General features: G+C 50.6%; 1 long non-coding RNA gene across 1 annotated transcript; it reads left to right on the top strand.

Annotated features, from left to right (window-relative positions):
- Positions 1-233: 233 nt before the first annotated feature.
- Positions 234-14,815, top strand: LOC144729974 (uncharacterized). Its single transcript, XR_013587771.1, has 3 exons — positions 234-388; positions 11,100-11,214; positions 13,238-14,815. It is a non-coding gene; the product is annotated as an uncharacterized LOC144729974 (long non-coding RNA).
- The last annotated feature ends 1,454 nt before the right edge of the window (positions 14,816-16,269 follow it).

Genomic DNA, 16,269 nt, shown 5'->3' with positions numbered 1-16,269 from the left:
CCACCACCACCCCCACCACAACCACCAGCACCAGCACCACCGCCACCACCACCACCGCCACCACCAGCACCCCCACCCCCACCACAACCACCAGCACCAGCACCACTACCAGCACCACCACCACCCCCACCACCACCACCACCACCACCACCCCCACCCCCACCACCCCCACCGCCACCACCACCACCCCCACCACCACCACTACCACATTGCAACCTCGCGGGGGCCAGGCGGCCAGAGTCTGCGCCGTGCGGCGGTGAGCGGAGCGGGCGGGGAGGTCGTTCCCGCAGCAGCCGTCACGCTCAGGCGACACCACGAAGCCCCCTCGCTTCGCTTTGAAGTCGCCGCGTGCCCGGCTGCCACGGGGATCCCAGCGACTTCAGCCACGGTGGGACGCTAATTTGATCAATCGGAGCTGTTTTAAATAATGCAATGAAAGAGGCTGTGATGATGATGGTGGTGGTGGGCTGCTTTGGTGGGGGAGGATAAAGTACACGTGATGTGCTTTGGAGACCCGCAGCGGTGTGAGTGAGAGCGAGAGAGAGTGTGTAAGAGGGATAGAAGAAAAACGAGCATTAAAAGTATGAAAAAAAACTTGTCCCGGTGATGTTTCAGCCCTCAGCTGTGCACAGGGTTGAAAGGTGCTCATCGGTCTTTACGACAAAGCTTATTTCCGTTGCGATATGGCCTGCCTGTCACTCGCGTGTCACGCAGCCGTCTTGGATATATAAAGGGCTTATTAGCCCGTGCAGTGGATTTTTTTTGGGTTTGAAAGAAGAGGAGGAGGAGGAGGGTGCGGTGGGGTAGGGATGTCCGGGGTTTTCCGGGGGTTTGAGGGGAGGCACGGGGGAGCAGCGGGGAGGGTTAGGTGGGAGGGCACGAGGAATGAGATCGGGAACATAGGGAGGGGGTAAGACACACACAGACACACACAAAACTTTTTTATCGGATTAGTGAGCAGTAGAGTATGCTTGGGTGGTTACACAAAGAGCTCTCACTTGATCCTTGTAAGTACAGGCCTCCTTGTCCCACTCACTCCCTTGAAGTGGAATTAAAGCCATTTGCGCGCTTCATAGCCCCCCCACCACTGATTTCACTCGGCCGCATGATAGGTGGACTTTTCATCGAGTGCGCGAGTGTGGCGAGAGGCAGGGCTACTGAGACGCCCTCCCCAGCAAGCTGAACATCAACATCACCCGGGGCTGGCAGGAGCTGGAGGTGGCCAGGTGGCCCAGAGGGGTGGAATGGGTGGGTAGAGGGCCTTAGTGTTGAGTTAGATTCACTGAGCCAGCAATCCTGAGAACCAAAGTTGACATCTGGGTTTCGGCCACCCCACGGTTATTATTAAGACGAGTTCTCCAAGCCATCGTCTCAGCTCGTTCAGCAATGCCCGCACACGTCCTACTGAAATACACTCTCGCGGAAATTAACTCACACCGGCTCCCAAATATTAAATATTTGTGTGTCGATCAACCCGCGACGAAGGGAATCATACGAAATTTTCTCTCTGGTGTGGATTTAGAGGCCAATTGAAGGCACTTATGCGTCGCGTTTAGCTTCTTGTCGCTTGGTGGGCGACGTCCCGTGCGGCAGAAGTTGAACACACGTAAGTAGACCACGATGTGGCTCTGCGGAGTCATCTTCCGGGGCTGTTGTCTGCCACAGCGCGGTAACACTGGCAGCTGCTGTGAGAGTTCTCAATGGACATTACAGAAACACAACGGACGGGAGAAACGCATTTAACACATTGCGTAATTCTCGACACACGTTCATACACAATACACATCTACTTCATAATGGAACGGTGTCCATCTGTGAGTGAGTTTGTGAGGGGGCAGCACTTGAGCACATATCATCGCACAGAGTCGAGGGCTAGTTTTGACCGGCAGGAACCAGTATTGATGATGAGCTGTGGCTATGATCTATTTGACCTCAGTGGCAAAGCGTGTCACCTCATCCATAGAACTGTCTTGGTCTGCTTGGTTCTTTCGGTAAAGTCACGTAAAAGGGAAATAATAAAATAATAAAAATAAAATATAATAAAATAAAAATTCTCACGACGTTTCGGCCACAACACAAGCAGGCGTCCTCTGTTTCTTCACCTGAGGACGGCTGCTTGTGTTGTGGCCGAAACGTCGTAAGAATTTTTATTTTATTACGTTTTATTTTTATTATTTTATTATTTCCCTTCTACGTGACTTTACCGAAAGAACCAAGTAGATGAATCCCTGCAGTCACGAAAGCTTTAAATCGAAATTTAACTGTCTTGATGTCAATATATCATAATAATAATTCACGACACTTTATCAATCCACTACAAGATGAGGGCCTCATAATAACGTTAAATTAGAGGTTTTTTAAAATTTGATTTTAAACGACACTTCACCACAAATGTTGAGTACGAGTTGTTGAAGGTGGGGGGCTCGGGACTGATTCAACCGTCACTCAGCACAGATGTCAGCTACGACCAGGAGTCAAACTCAGGTGAACGGGGCTCATGGCACAGCGCGTGAACCACTGAGCCGCTGAGCCACTCCTCGAGTAGACACGTGATCGACACAACGATTGAAAACGAGTGGATTTGAAAACTTTGGGGTTTGCTAATTTGGACTCTTCATGATTCCCGCTGTGCTCGGTTGTCGACGAGAGCACGGTCAAGTCCTCGCGACTCCTTCCGGGAGGCCTTGCCAGCGTGGAAGAGTAGGCCAAAATACTGCTCGTTGAGATGTCTTCTGCAGCACACAATGCCACAATTGTTAGCATGCGATTTTAAATAGGACAAATATTCACGGGAGACAACCAAGCCAGTCATCGTCACGTGACGTAAAACAAAACGGCCGTATGCATGCGTGTCTTCGCCGCTAAAGCGAATGGAGGGAACTCAAATGAGGAAGACGTAAGCTAGCGTCCAACCACGTTACATCTAACATCGTTACATCCTATCACGTTACATACAACATCGTTACATCCAACCTCGTGACACCCAGTCACGTTACATCCCACCACGTTACATCCAACTACGTTACATCCTACCACGTGACATCCTACCACGTTACATCCAACCACGTTACATCCTACCACGTTACATCTTACCACGTTACATCCATCTACGTTACATCCAAACGTGTTATATACGACCAGGTTACATCCAACTTCGTTAGATCTCACCACGTTGTTACATTCAACTTCGTTAGATCAGTGTATGAAGCTTGTGCCGAGGGAGAGAGAGAGGGGGAGGGAAAGAGAGAAAAAAACGTTGTAATTGTTTTTTTGTAATTGACTGGAATGCATTGAAGCCATACTTGGGTGAACTCCAGTGGCCCTCATTAATTGTTACTATTATCGCTAGAATAACAAGACTTCAAAACAACATCACAGAGAGAAAAAATGCCCCCCCCCCATCCATATCCGCCAACAGAAAATCTTCTGACCATCTGCATAACATTTTTTGGCTGGATTTTTTTTCCTCTCTCTCTCTTTCTCAAAATCTTTGACCAGTGAGCGGTTTTGGCCGATGTTTGCCCCCTCCCCCATTCCTACACACTTGCCGTGCCTTTTCTTCGGGGCTTCTCAGTGAGCGCCGGGGAGGGTGCCACCCAGGGAAAGCGGTCGGCCCCCCGTGGACTTCCATGGGGAATCTCGACGCACGGATTTCAATTGGAAGTCCCCGCACGCGCTCCGCACTGCACCGCGCAGGTGGCTGTCGATGAGATGTTAACTCCCTCGCCAGGTATGCAGGAGCGCGTGGGTTCGATCCCGGCCCTGACGCCTGCTGCTGAATATTTAGAGTCTGCATGTCTCTCTCTCTCTCTCATCATCATCATGATCACAGTGGCGAGAAAATGTTAACTCCCTCGCCAGGTATGCAGGAGCGCGTGGGTTCGATCCCGGCCCTGACGCCTGCTGCTGAATATTTAGAGTCTGCATGTCTCTTTCTCTCATCATCATCATCATGATCACAGTGGCTAGGAGATGTTAACTCCCTCGCCCGGTATGCAGGAGCGCGTGGGTTTGATCCCGGCCCTGACGATGCCTGCTGTAGATTGGGAATTTTGCATGTCTCTCTCCCCGTGACAAAGATGTTCAACGGTCGTAGGTAGAGGAGAGGCTAGGATCGTGATGCCGTGCTCTAGGATCGGAAACGAGTTTCATCGCGCTCCCCACGTGCACACCACAGAGACAAAGATACCCGTGTAGCCTTCCGCACCGACGTGGCAAAGTGTTGTCAAGGGAAGCACCAACGGATGCTGCAACGCTACCCAATGGGGTGGCAGCACTAAGCTCGCCTTCCTTTGCCTCCGAAAGATGCCTCACGCTGCAGGAGCTATTTATTGCATTGATTTAGACCCCTCTGGGGGGGGGGGGGGGGGCATCACTCGCGCAGATACCACTCGCGACTGCCGTTAGCCATGGCTGGAAATCGAACCCGGGTCGTTGGGTTCATAGCGCAGCGCAGTGACCACTGTTACCAACCGACATGTATACGAAGACAAATATCCCCCGTATAGCCTTAACAGACTGTTGGGGCAAGAGCTGTGAGCGAGGAGCACCTACGAAGGCCGGCACGGCACACGAGGGGGTGGGTGGCCAGCACCACGCCCGGTCGCCTTTTTCTCTCCAGTGGCGATGTTTACACACCGCACCAAGTACTCATTTGAGGCTGAGTCGACCTAGGAGAGGCCCAGGACCGGTTCAGATAATTAAGTATCTGAACCGGTCCTACACTACACACACACACAGACACACATTCCCACACAGACATACATTCCCACACAGACACAGACAGACACACGTTCACACACACACATTCACACACACACAGACAGACACACGTTCACACACAGACATACATTCCCACACAGACACAGACAGACACACGTTCACACACACACACAGACACACATTCACACACACACATTCACACACACACACAGACAGACACACGTTCACACACACACATTCACACACACACAGACAGACACACGTTCACACACACACAGACAGACACACGTTCACACACACACAGACAGACACACGTTCACACACACACAGACAGACACACGTTCACACACACACACAGACACACACACATTCACACACACACAGACACACATTCACACACGCAGACACGTGCACAACGTTGTCCCTCCCTGCACTGGGGCTGACCTTTAAGTTTCGTTTCACCCTCCCACCCACGCACTCCCCTGAGCCCCCGACTCGCCCGAACGGCAAGGGAGTTACTTAATGGAGCCTCTTCTCTTCGGGACACGTCAATTAAGAATGCAGGCGGCGATTTTGACAAACTACCCCGGTCTGATCGGGGTGCGAGGAAGCCAGAGGTGTGGACTCGAGTCATGTGACTTGGACTCGAGTCAGACTCGAGTCATGAATTTGATGACTTGCGACTCGACTTGGACTTGCATAACAATGACTTTGTCCCACCTATGAGATGTGGACTCGAGTCATGTGACTTGGACTCGAGTCAGACTCGAGTCATGAATTTGATGACTTGCGACTCGACTTGGACTTGCATAACAATGACTTTGTCCCACCTCTGGAGGAAGCATTCCCTTACCCACAACCAGGGCCCGATTATGGTTATGAGGCGCCTAAGGCTAATAGGAGGGAAGGCCTCAAGTACGCATTACTATTTACGAAGTTAAATGCTGAAGCCAGCAAACACATTTATTTACTTAATGTAAGATGAACGAACTCGCTTCACTCAATTCACCAAACGCTCATAATTTTCCCTTTCAGGCTTCACAACTGGGACTTTTTTCATCCTGTTAGGCCCATTGAGCTATGTGGCTCTTATTCAGAAAGCGACCTGGCCACAAATAATAACTCCACGAAGTGGAGTTATTATTTGTGGGAATGCATAGCAGCCAATGACTCTAAATGCATATCGATTAAATTTCGATTTAAAGCTTTCGTGACTGCAGGGATTCATCTTCTTGGTTCTTTCGGTAAAGTCAGACCTGGTCTTCACCTGAGGACGGCTGCTTGCGTTGTGGCCGAAACGTCGTGAGAATTATTTTATTATGTTTTATTTTTATTATTTTATTACTTCCCTTCTACGTGACTTTACCGAAAGAACCAAGAAGATGCATATCGATTCTAAACGTGGAGGGAAACACGGGGGGACCAGTCAGTTAACCCGTAACACCTGGGGGTGTAACCCATGACCTCCTGCCAACAAGCCGTCACTTATAGTAGCAGCAGCACAAATACTCGAGACGTTTGTTGTTGCTAAATGTGGAGAGAAAAAACCGGAGGACCTGGAGAGAGGCATGCCAACTCCAAATACATGTAAGATAGGTTGGTTTTGGGGTTAGATCTCGTCAATATGAATGTGTCGTTAAACCCGCCACCACAAATCTGGCTGTCGCCTGACGAAGCTAGTTGTAATTACTGGCGAAACGTCGTACTCAGATTGTAAATGTTGTGGCTTGGCTCTCCAACACACCGGTGTGCTGTACTAGTAATACATTGGTATGTTCTGTTTTCGTGACAAACCTTACTAATTGGCTGTGTCGGGTGGTGGCGGGTTTTAGAACACATTTATGTTTACGCGATATAAAAAAAAAACCGGGAGTATGAATGATATTGGTCGCGAAAGCCTACGTGTCAACTCCAAATATACAGCAGCAGGAGCCAGGGTTGGGATCGAAGCCACGACCTCCTGTATACCAGGCGAAGTAGTTAACATCTCCTAGCCACCGTGATGATGACAGACAGAGACACGCAAACTCCAAATATACAGCAGCAGGCGTCAGGGTTGGGATCGAAGCCACGACCTCCTGTATACCAGGCAAGGTAGTTAACATCTCCTAGCCACTGTGATGATGACAGACAGAGACACGCAAACTCCAACTATACAGCAGCAGGCGTCAGGGTTTCGATCGAAGCCACGACCTCCTGTGTACCGGGCGAGGTAGTTAACATCTCCTAGCCACCGTGCCGTTGTAGCTGCGGCAGAGTCATGAATGATGCCGTCGTAATTCACAGACGACACGTGGTTTTGTTTGTCTTCACGACGGCCGCGCCACCGTCGCTTGGCTTGTTGCTCCAACGTGGGATGGGAGGGAGGGCCTTCAAGGAGATGGGGGTGGGTTCCAAAACACGATGGCCTCTGGGTTAGTGAGGCACTGCTTACGACCCAGCTCCAGGTTAAGACACAGCTACAATATCAATAACCGATTGTTAAACAACAACAACAACATATATACACTGTCAATAGTTGACCGGGTACTTCAGTGGGCTAATACCGTGTCGCAGTGCGTCGCCGCCAGCACTGCTGAGATCCTGCGCTTGAATCTTGGTTTTCAACTGCTTCTTGATGAAAGTGGATTCTCAAGTTTAGTGATCGGCAATGACTGCACGCAAAAAAACAAAGCCCTCAAAATATTAAATAAGAGTGTTCACTTAATTTAATGCGCGTCACTTAATTTGACGAAGTTCCAGCCTCGAGAATTAAAAAAATGTTGGTTTGATTGGCATGCCACGAAGGCTCTTTGAAGTATAATATAAAAACGAGTGCTCCTAGCGAGGACAAAGAGGCCTATTGAAGCGACTATACAAATAGCTCCGTGACCTCATCTTGCAGGGCTGTTCTCTAACACAAGGTGGTGCACTGATAGCTGCAAGCGTTCTCTTCGTCTCGCGAGGACAAGGCGTCGAATTTGATTTGGTGAGAGATATTTTTTTTGTTTCAATGCAAAAACAAACAATTGACTCATATAAAGTGTCGAATCGTCATGCACTATTATTGCTTCAGCTGTCCCTTGCAAAATAGCCGGGCAACTGACTCATCCACGTAACAAATCGAAAATAATTTTAATTTCTTGCAGATACCACTTGCTACTTTATCGCGGCTGTAAATCCAACCCGGGTCGCTGAGTTCACAGCGCAATGCACGAACGATTGCTTCCATCTCACACGTATACAAAGACAAAGATCCCCGTAAAGCCTTAGACTGCTGGGGCAAGTGCTGTTAGCGAGCTTTATAGCTCATCCGATTCCTCCAGTATAAATAACTACTCTGTTTAAGGCCGGCACGGCACACGAGGGGGTGGGTGGCCAGCACCACACCCGGCCGCCTTTGTCTTCCTAGGTGCGATGCTTGCACACCACACCAGGGACTCAATTGAGCATGAGTCGACCTAGGGGAGGCCTAAAACCGATTCAGAAATTCGTCAATGTTGATGGCCAAGCGGGAATCGAACTCGGGTGGCTGCCGCTCTCCACACATGCACGTGTGCGTGTGTGTGTCATTCATTATTTCTGAGGAGGCTTACCGGAGAGCCGTGAGGCGCTGCAAGGATGGGTGGTGGTCGCGGGTTGCTGAGGAGATGAAGTCTGCCTCAATGGCCCGCGATCACAAATCGCTCTTTAATTCCATCAAAAAAGTAACCTGCAGGGCCACACCTATTACCATCATTAGGGGAAAGAACGGTGATCCAATCTCTGACCCCCAGGAACAGGTTTGCAGATTTGCTGAGCATTTCTGTGTGGTCCTGGGGGAGGGGACATCCCTCAGCCAGGATAACAACGTGGGACAAATGGGGATGACCCTGCCGAGGCTGCGGTGCCTCAAATATTGGAAGTAGTCACCCCTTGTGAGTGGCTGGCTGAGGTGCATCTGTTGAGTATGTACTGAAGGTGATCCAGAGTCTGAGACCAGGAAAGACACCGGGCAGAGATGATCTCCCAAGCGATATGCTGAGGGAGGGTGGCGTTTTTGCACAGACTGCCCTACATGACATCATAACAACAGCCTGGACCACTGGACGTGTTCCACAAGATTGGAAGGATGCCCTTGTGGTCCCCCTCTTTAAGAAGGGGGACCGCACAGACTGTAACAACTACAAGGGCATTTCACTCCTCAGTGTGCCGGGAAAGGTACTGGCAAGGCTTATTCAACATCGCCTTGCTGGGCACGCTGAGGAGAGGCTTGCAGAGCCCCAATGCGGTTTCAGGAAAGGGCGGTCCTGCACAGATACCATATTTTCTGTCCGTCTGCAACAGCAGAGGTGGAGTGTTGATTTGAAGCTTTCGTGACTGCAGGAATCCATACTTCTTGGTTCTTTCGGTAAAGTCACAGAGGTAGAAAAAATAATAGATCACGACGTTTCAATTACAACACAAGCAATCGTCATCAGGTGAGACACCTACGCCTACTTCAGCAGTTGTCTTGCTGTAGTTGTCTCACCTGATGACGATTCCTTATGTTGCAATCCAAACGTCATGATCTATTATTTTTTCTACCTACGTGACTTTACCGAAAGAACAAAAGATTATAGAGGTGTAGTGAGTTCCAACATGACCTACATCTCTGCTTTATTGAGTTGGTCAAGGCCTATGATCCCATCAATAGGCCTGGGCTTTGGGTTGTTCTTCGTTCTTTCAGAGTGCCTGACCCTCTGCTCACGATCATTAAGGACCTTCATGATGGTGAGCGGGCCCAGGTAAAACTACGTGGCCGGGAGTCAGAGCCATTCCCTGTACACCTTGGGGTGCGACAGGGATGTCCTCTGGCTCCCACATTATTTAACATCTATTTTTACCACGTAGTTCGTGAAGCCTTCAATAGCTGTACCGGAGGACTTTATATCCGGTACAGATACAATGGGAGGCTGATCGATGCCCGGGTGCGGTCAAGGGATGGCTCCCTATTGCTCAACCATGTTATGCATGCCGATGATCTGGTAATTGCTGCTCACTCAGAGGAGGAGTTGGAGGCGCTGCTGCTGAACCTGGAGCTTGCCACCAAGAGGTGGGGCCTTACCATCAGCCCCACCAAAACTAAGCACCTGCCTGGTTATTTTGTACCATCGGACACTCCACCCCCACAACTCCCAATCGGTGATAGGGCAGTTGTGGAGAGAGTGGGGCGTTTCCCATACCTGGGCAGTGTGTTCATGACCGGCTCTGGTTTAACAGCAGAGGTCTCACTCCGTATCAGTAGAGCAGCATTATCTTTCCATCGGTTGCGTATCGCTGTGTGGAAGCTACCTGGTCTCTCGCTCCGCACGAAGCTTCAGGTCTTCTCGGCAACAGTCATTCCCTCCCTTCTCTACGCTTGCGAAACGTGGACCCCCCTAATGGAACATCTTCGCTGGTTAGAAACATTTAGGCTGGCCTGCCTACGATCCATCCTGGGTTTAACCAGACTGGATTGTGTGAGGAAATCACACATCCTTGAAAGATCTGGACAAAGTCCCATCGGTGAGCTCCTCCGGCAGGCAAGGCTGCATTGGCTGGGTCATGTAGCCCGCATGTCCAGTCACCGCATGCCTAAACAGCTTTTGTTCGGCCGGATCGAAGGGGCTAGACGTGCGCGGCACGGGCTAGAGAAGAGATGGAGTGATGTGGACCAGGAGGACGTGGAGCTGAGTGGACTTGCCGATGACTGGTTAGAGCGGTGTCAAGATCGGTCTCTGTGGGAGAGGCTCGTCAAGGACGCTAATGGGCAATTGGAGGCAGTCGCCCTCCAACAACAACGGAGGGCGGAGGAGCGACGCTCACAACAACGAGCGGAGCGCCGGGTGGCTAAAGCACAGCAAGTTGCCACAATAGGGGGCGCAGGTGGTGCATCAGCCAGTCATCTCGGTCATCTCAGTCAGTCGACCCGTGGCACCTGGGTGACCTCCTGCCAGTGGGCGTTCGACACTTTACGTGGCCTCAAGGCGCACATAGCCTGGCACAAGCGTCGTGGTGACGTCACTGCCACTTAGTGGCGAATGGCGGTTGTTGTTGTCATTCATTCTCCATCTCCCCAGCAATGGAGACGCGCTAGTGATGCAGTGGCTAGCAGACTGCGCGATGAATCCGGCGACCCGACTTCGATTTTCCACGCACGACCAATAACAGCGGCGACAATTTGAGCCGATCATGGGCCTCCCCTAGGTAGACTCAGCCTTAAATGAGTACATTGCGTGGCGTTCAAACATCACCACAGGGGAGACAAAGGAGGCCGGGTGTGGTGCTGGCCACTCACCCCCTCGTGTGCCGTGCCTTGCTAGCAGCACTTGCCCTAACAGCCTATTGAAGGCTACACGGGGGATCTTTGTCTTTGTGTATTTTTTTTGTCTTCCCAGCAACGAGGGAGCGAAAATAGCTGGGTGCGGTGCTGACTGCTCCATCCCAGTGTGGCATGGAAGGCGTAATTGGTGCTTCCTAACAACAACAACACTTTCACCAACAGTCAAACACGTGAGCCCTGAAATTTCACCAATACCGTTCTGTTTGTACGTATCTTCAACTTCTTTCGCACCGTATATAGCCAACCGTGCTCATCAGAGGTACCGGGGAAAGACAAATAAACTAATAAGCTGTTCTAAAGAAATCAGTTGTCAATCTAGATTATATAACACATTCCTGTGGAGGGAGCTGGTAGGAACGTTGGGTTGCTCGGTCAATGGCCAGGGTCAACGGCGGCGTGGTGTATTCCGCATATATGCCCGACTGTGTTGAGTTTTATAAGGGCACCACAGGGTGACCAGCTCCTCCCCACCCAGCCCCACCCCTCCTACACCCCACCCAGCCCCACCCTCCCCACACAGCCCCTCCCCACCTTCCCCACCCAGCCCCTCCCCACCCTTCCCTCCCCACCCAGCCCCACCCTCCCCACCCAGCCCCACCCTCCCCTCCCCACCCAGCCCCTCCCTTCCCGACGGACGGACACAATAATCCACTGTGGGCTGGTGTAACCAGGAGGTTCCTACCAGTATAAGTGCACAGCTCCAGTTGCTTCCTCATATCGGAAGGGAGAGCGTTCCAGACGGCTGCAGACGCGCTTCTGAAAGCGCGTGGTGCTGTGACCGTCTTTGTTCTCATCACCGTGTATCGTGAATGTGCACATCTTGATTGAAATCGGAGCCTCGCACTCCGTGAATGTTCCTTGCGTGAGTCTCAAGACCTTTGCGGAAGGGTCCTGCAATTTTGACCTTGAGCCACATCTCATTTAATGAACGTATGCGTGTTGAACTTCTTTCGCAAAGTACGTAGCCAAACGTGCTAATCGGAGGTGCGGAGTGAAGGACAACAAACTAAACACAAGAAAAGCAGTTCTAGAGAAATCAGTTTTCAACCGAGATGTTTTAAAAGTGCGCGGATCGAGTGTGTGGGCTGTCATCTCAGGCTGAGACAATTAGAGAAAGTTCCAGTCGAGGTTCAGATGCCCGTCACCACTGATGCTGTGCACGCACGGCTGTAAATTGAGCCGATGTCACTGGGATTATAGCACATCGCGCGCAAAACAAACAAACCACTGTACTACTCCTGCTTGTGCCAGGCTATGTGCACTCTGAAAACCACGCGACGGCTTGTTGGCAGGAGGTCATGGGTTACACCCCCAGGTGTTATGGGTTAACTGACTGGTCCCTCCGTGTTTCCCTCCACATTTATAATCGATATGCATTCAGATAATTTGGCTGCAATACATTCCCACGTGATAAGCCATTTCGTGGAGTTATCATTTGTGGCCAGGTCGCTTCGGGAACAAATAGCCACATACCTCAGTGGGCCTTACCTGCTACAATACAACATAGACTGTGATTGGCAAACGCACTATCTGCACTCCCCACGTGCCACCTTGCTTGTGTTTTAGCTGCCGCCAATTGCTCAGCAGCAGCAGCAGCGTTCCCGAGCCCCCCTCACTCGGCTGACCACTGGTACGAGTCAGCAGAAGTTCACCCAGTTTCAGGTTTCAGCTTTACCACGTCAGCCCATCTCCTCTGTAGCCCGTGTCATACCCGTTTGGCTCCTTCGATCTGGCCAAACAGGAGCTGCTTGGACGTGCGGTGGCCGAACATACGGGCTACATGACCCAGCCAGCACACTATACACAGACAATGACAAAGATCCACCGCATAGCCTCGACAGACTGTTGGGACAAGTGCTGTTAGCGAGTAGCACCTATGAAAGCCGGCAAGTCACACGAGGGGGTAGGTGGCCAGCACCACGCCCGGCCGCCTTTGTATCCCTAGTGGCGATGTTTACACATCGCACCAGGTACTTACCTAAGGCTGAGTCGACCTAGGGGAGGCCCAGGACCGGTTCAGATAATCGTCACCGGTGTTGGCCATGAGCGGGAATCGAACTCGGGTCGCCAGTTTCGTAGCTCAGCGCGCTAACCGCTACTCTACCGCTTCCCACACGTATACATATACATACACGTACACTCGCGCGCGTGCACGTGAACACACCATCACCATCGGTGCTGATTGTGTTGCAGGTAGGAGCAGTCTCGTGCACTCCGGCGCAGCCCAGTCGAGCCAAAGTGGATGTGATGGAGCAACTGACAGCACCTGTTTGCATGCTGCCCGTTCGTGTCGCCCATCTCGTGGTGTCACCCACCTCGTGTCAACCATCTCGTGTCATCCACCCCGTGTCGCCCATCTCGTCGTGTCACCCACCTCGTGTCACCCACCTCGTGTCACCCATCCCGTGTCGCCCATCTCCCATCACCGATCACGTGTCACCCAGTTCGAGGTTCACTCAGCCTCATGCGAGTACCTGGTGCGATGTGTAAACATCACCACCAGGGAGACAAATGCGGTGGAGCGTGGTGCTGGCCACCCACCCCCTCGTGCGCCTTGCCGGCCTTTATAGGTGCTACTCGATTACAGCACTTGCCCCAACAGTATGCCAAGGCTATACGGGGGGATCTTTGTCTGTGCTTCGTGTGTTGGCTGGGTCATGTAGCCCGTATGCTTGGCCGCCGCGTGTCCAAGCAGCTCCTGTTCGGCCGGATGGAAGGTGACAAACAGGTCCGGCACAGTCGAGAGGGGATATGGGCTGATGTGGTACAGTTAGCTTTTTCATAACAACATTATATCGAAGCCAATTGACTTTTAGTGTCGAATTTTAAAGGGCATTGTCTTTACACATTCATGATCAACTCAGCTCAGCAGAGTTGATTGCATATGATGTATGTACTGTATATATATATAAATGGGTGTGGCTGTATATATGACTGCAGGGGCATAATCATGTACAATGTAATTTACTTATCCAGGAAAGTCTCACCGAGTTTCAAGTCTTAGAAGGGTCACGCAATGGGATATTTTGGCAAATTCATGACTGTTTGGCTTATCCAATATATGCACTCATTGAATGTATGACTGCATGTCTGTGTGACTGCATACGTGAATATGTGGATGAGTGTGCGCGTGACCAATCATACATTCATTATTTGTGACTCCACAATGAGCCACGCATGACGTCACACATCGTACACGTGCAACTTGTGTTAACATCTATATGCCAATCGACTTTTGCCATGTAACTTCCTTATACACACCAGCCTATGCTAAGCCAGTCATGGGTCTTGTTTGACCATACTTCAGCGGCTGGTAAATGCAGGTTGGCGAAGGGGGGGGGGTGTGCTGGCCCTATTTAGAAAACACTGATGCGAGCCATCGCTAGGAATGAAGCTCAGGTGGCCAGGTTCAAAGGCGGTCACTGCATCGCGCGCTTTCAGATGCGCTGCTGCGGACGTCTGGAACGCTCTTCCTTCCGATGTTATGAAGACTGAAAATTAATTTCTTTAGAAACTGCTTATTGCGTTTAGCTTCCTGTCCTTACCCCGGCACCTCTGATTAACACGGTTGGCTACGTACGGTGCGAAGGAAGTTCAACATACATAATGCATAATTGAGTTGTTTTGGATTAGATCGCGTAAATCAGGCATGTCGAAAGTCCGGCCCGCGGTCAGATTTCATGCGGCCCGCAGCTTCGGTCTTATAATGTGTTATTTATGGCTCGCTAGCTCTGTCAGAATAAATACATCATAAAACTCATGGAAATTTAAGGTATTCTATACAGTTTGTTCAATGTCATCTGACTGAATGAAAGGCAGAATTGCGTTTTTAGAGTTGTTCACGTCTGCCTGAGTGGCTTATATTTGGTTACATTGTCATTTGAAAAATAAAGGTAATTGTGACAATGAAAATTGTCTACACTATGGGAACCTCATTTGCCAGTAAAAATATGATAATTGGTTTTTTACCCTTCTATCTGGCAACAAAACTGACACCTTTTTACAAGGAGTCATGTTTGCATAGACCGCAATACCTGCAGTCATAATACAAACAAAAGACATAACTCTGATAATGTGCACTGTCCTTGAAGTTGATTGGTCCACACCCGAGGCAGCTTTCCTTTGAGCCTAGTCTTTTGTTTGTATTATGACTGCAGGTATTGCGGTCTATGCAAACATGACTCCTTGTAAAAAGGTGTCAGTTTTGTTGCCAGATAGAAGGGTAAAAAAACAATTATCATATTTTTACTGGCAAATGAGGTTCCCATAGTGTAGATGCTTGCCCCGAGCTCTCATACTCTGATGGTGCATTGTCTTTGAGTTGTGCGCCTTTTGGCGTCATCTGGTCCAACCCATGTGAGACTAGGCTCAAAGGAAAGCTGTCTCGGGTGTGGACCAATCAACTTCAAGGACAGTGCACATTATCAGAGTTATGTCTTTTGTTTGTATTATGACTGCAGGTATTGCGGTCTATGCAAACATGACTCCTTGTAAAAAGGTGTCAGTTTTGTTGCCAGATAGAAGGGTAAAAAAACAATTATCAATGAAAATTGTTTTATAACAGTGTGTATTTCCACGTAACTTGTGTGGTTAAAACAATGTCAAAAGGATCTATTGGCCCCCGGGCATCTTCACTTTATCAAATGTGGCCCTCTTTGCAAAAAGTTTGGACACCCCTGGCGTAAATAATACGCACGTGCCCAAATAAAGATTACGCGCGGACCAACGCGCCACCGCTCCCTCCACCCGACAAATAGCCACGCGCGTTCAACACGCGTCACTTGTTTGAAAGTCTCGACGCCGACAGCGCAACAAGTTTCCCCGTCCGCCTCGCCCCCCGCAGGGACACATTTGTCATCGGCAGTTCGCGGCGGCACCATAAACTCCCGATGCCTTCAGACAAAAGGACGCGTCAATCAAAGGTGCGGCGCTCCGAGGATTCGGGGTAAAGTTAACGCGTCAGCGCTGCGTCCCCACCCCTTGCAAGAAGAAAAAAAAACAGCAAATAACTCCCCCCCCCCTCCCCAGGCTCAACGAGGTCCACCGAAGAAGTCGTTCATCCGCAGGCGTCGAGACGAACACGTGGCTCTCGTTCACGTGAGCCGTTCGGCAGCAACGCCGCCGCAACACCCCTGCTCCCTCCCAAGAGCTTTGGGGAAGTGGCATCGCCGTGCCCGGATGGCCGCGAGTGTGAAAGGCGTCGGAGTCGACGTTGATGAACACGC

Source organism: Lampetra planeri, chromosome 34, assembly GCF_965212315.1.
Source record: "Lampetra planeri chromosome 34, kcLamPlan1.2.h2, whole genome shotgun sequence".
Classification (NCBI taxonomy): domain Eukaryota; kingdom Metazoa; phylum Chordata; class Hyperoartia; order Petromyzontiformes; family Petromyzontidae; genus Lampetra; species Lampetra planeri.
The sequence above is the reverse complement of the archived record's forward strand: the minus strand, read 5'-3'. Positions and strand labels throughout refer to the sequence as shown.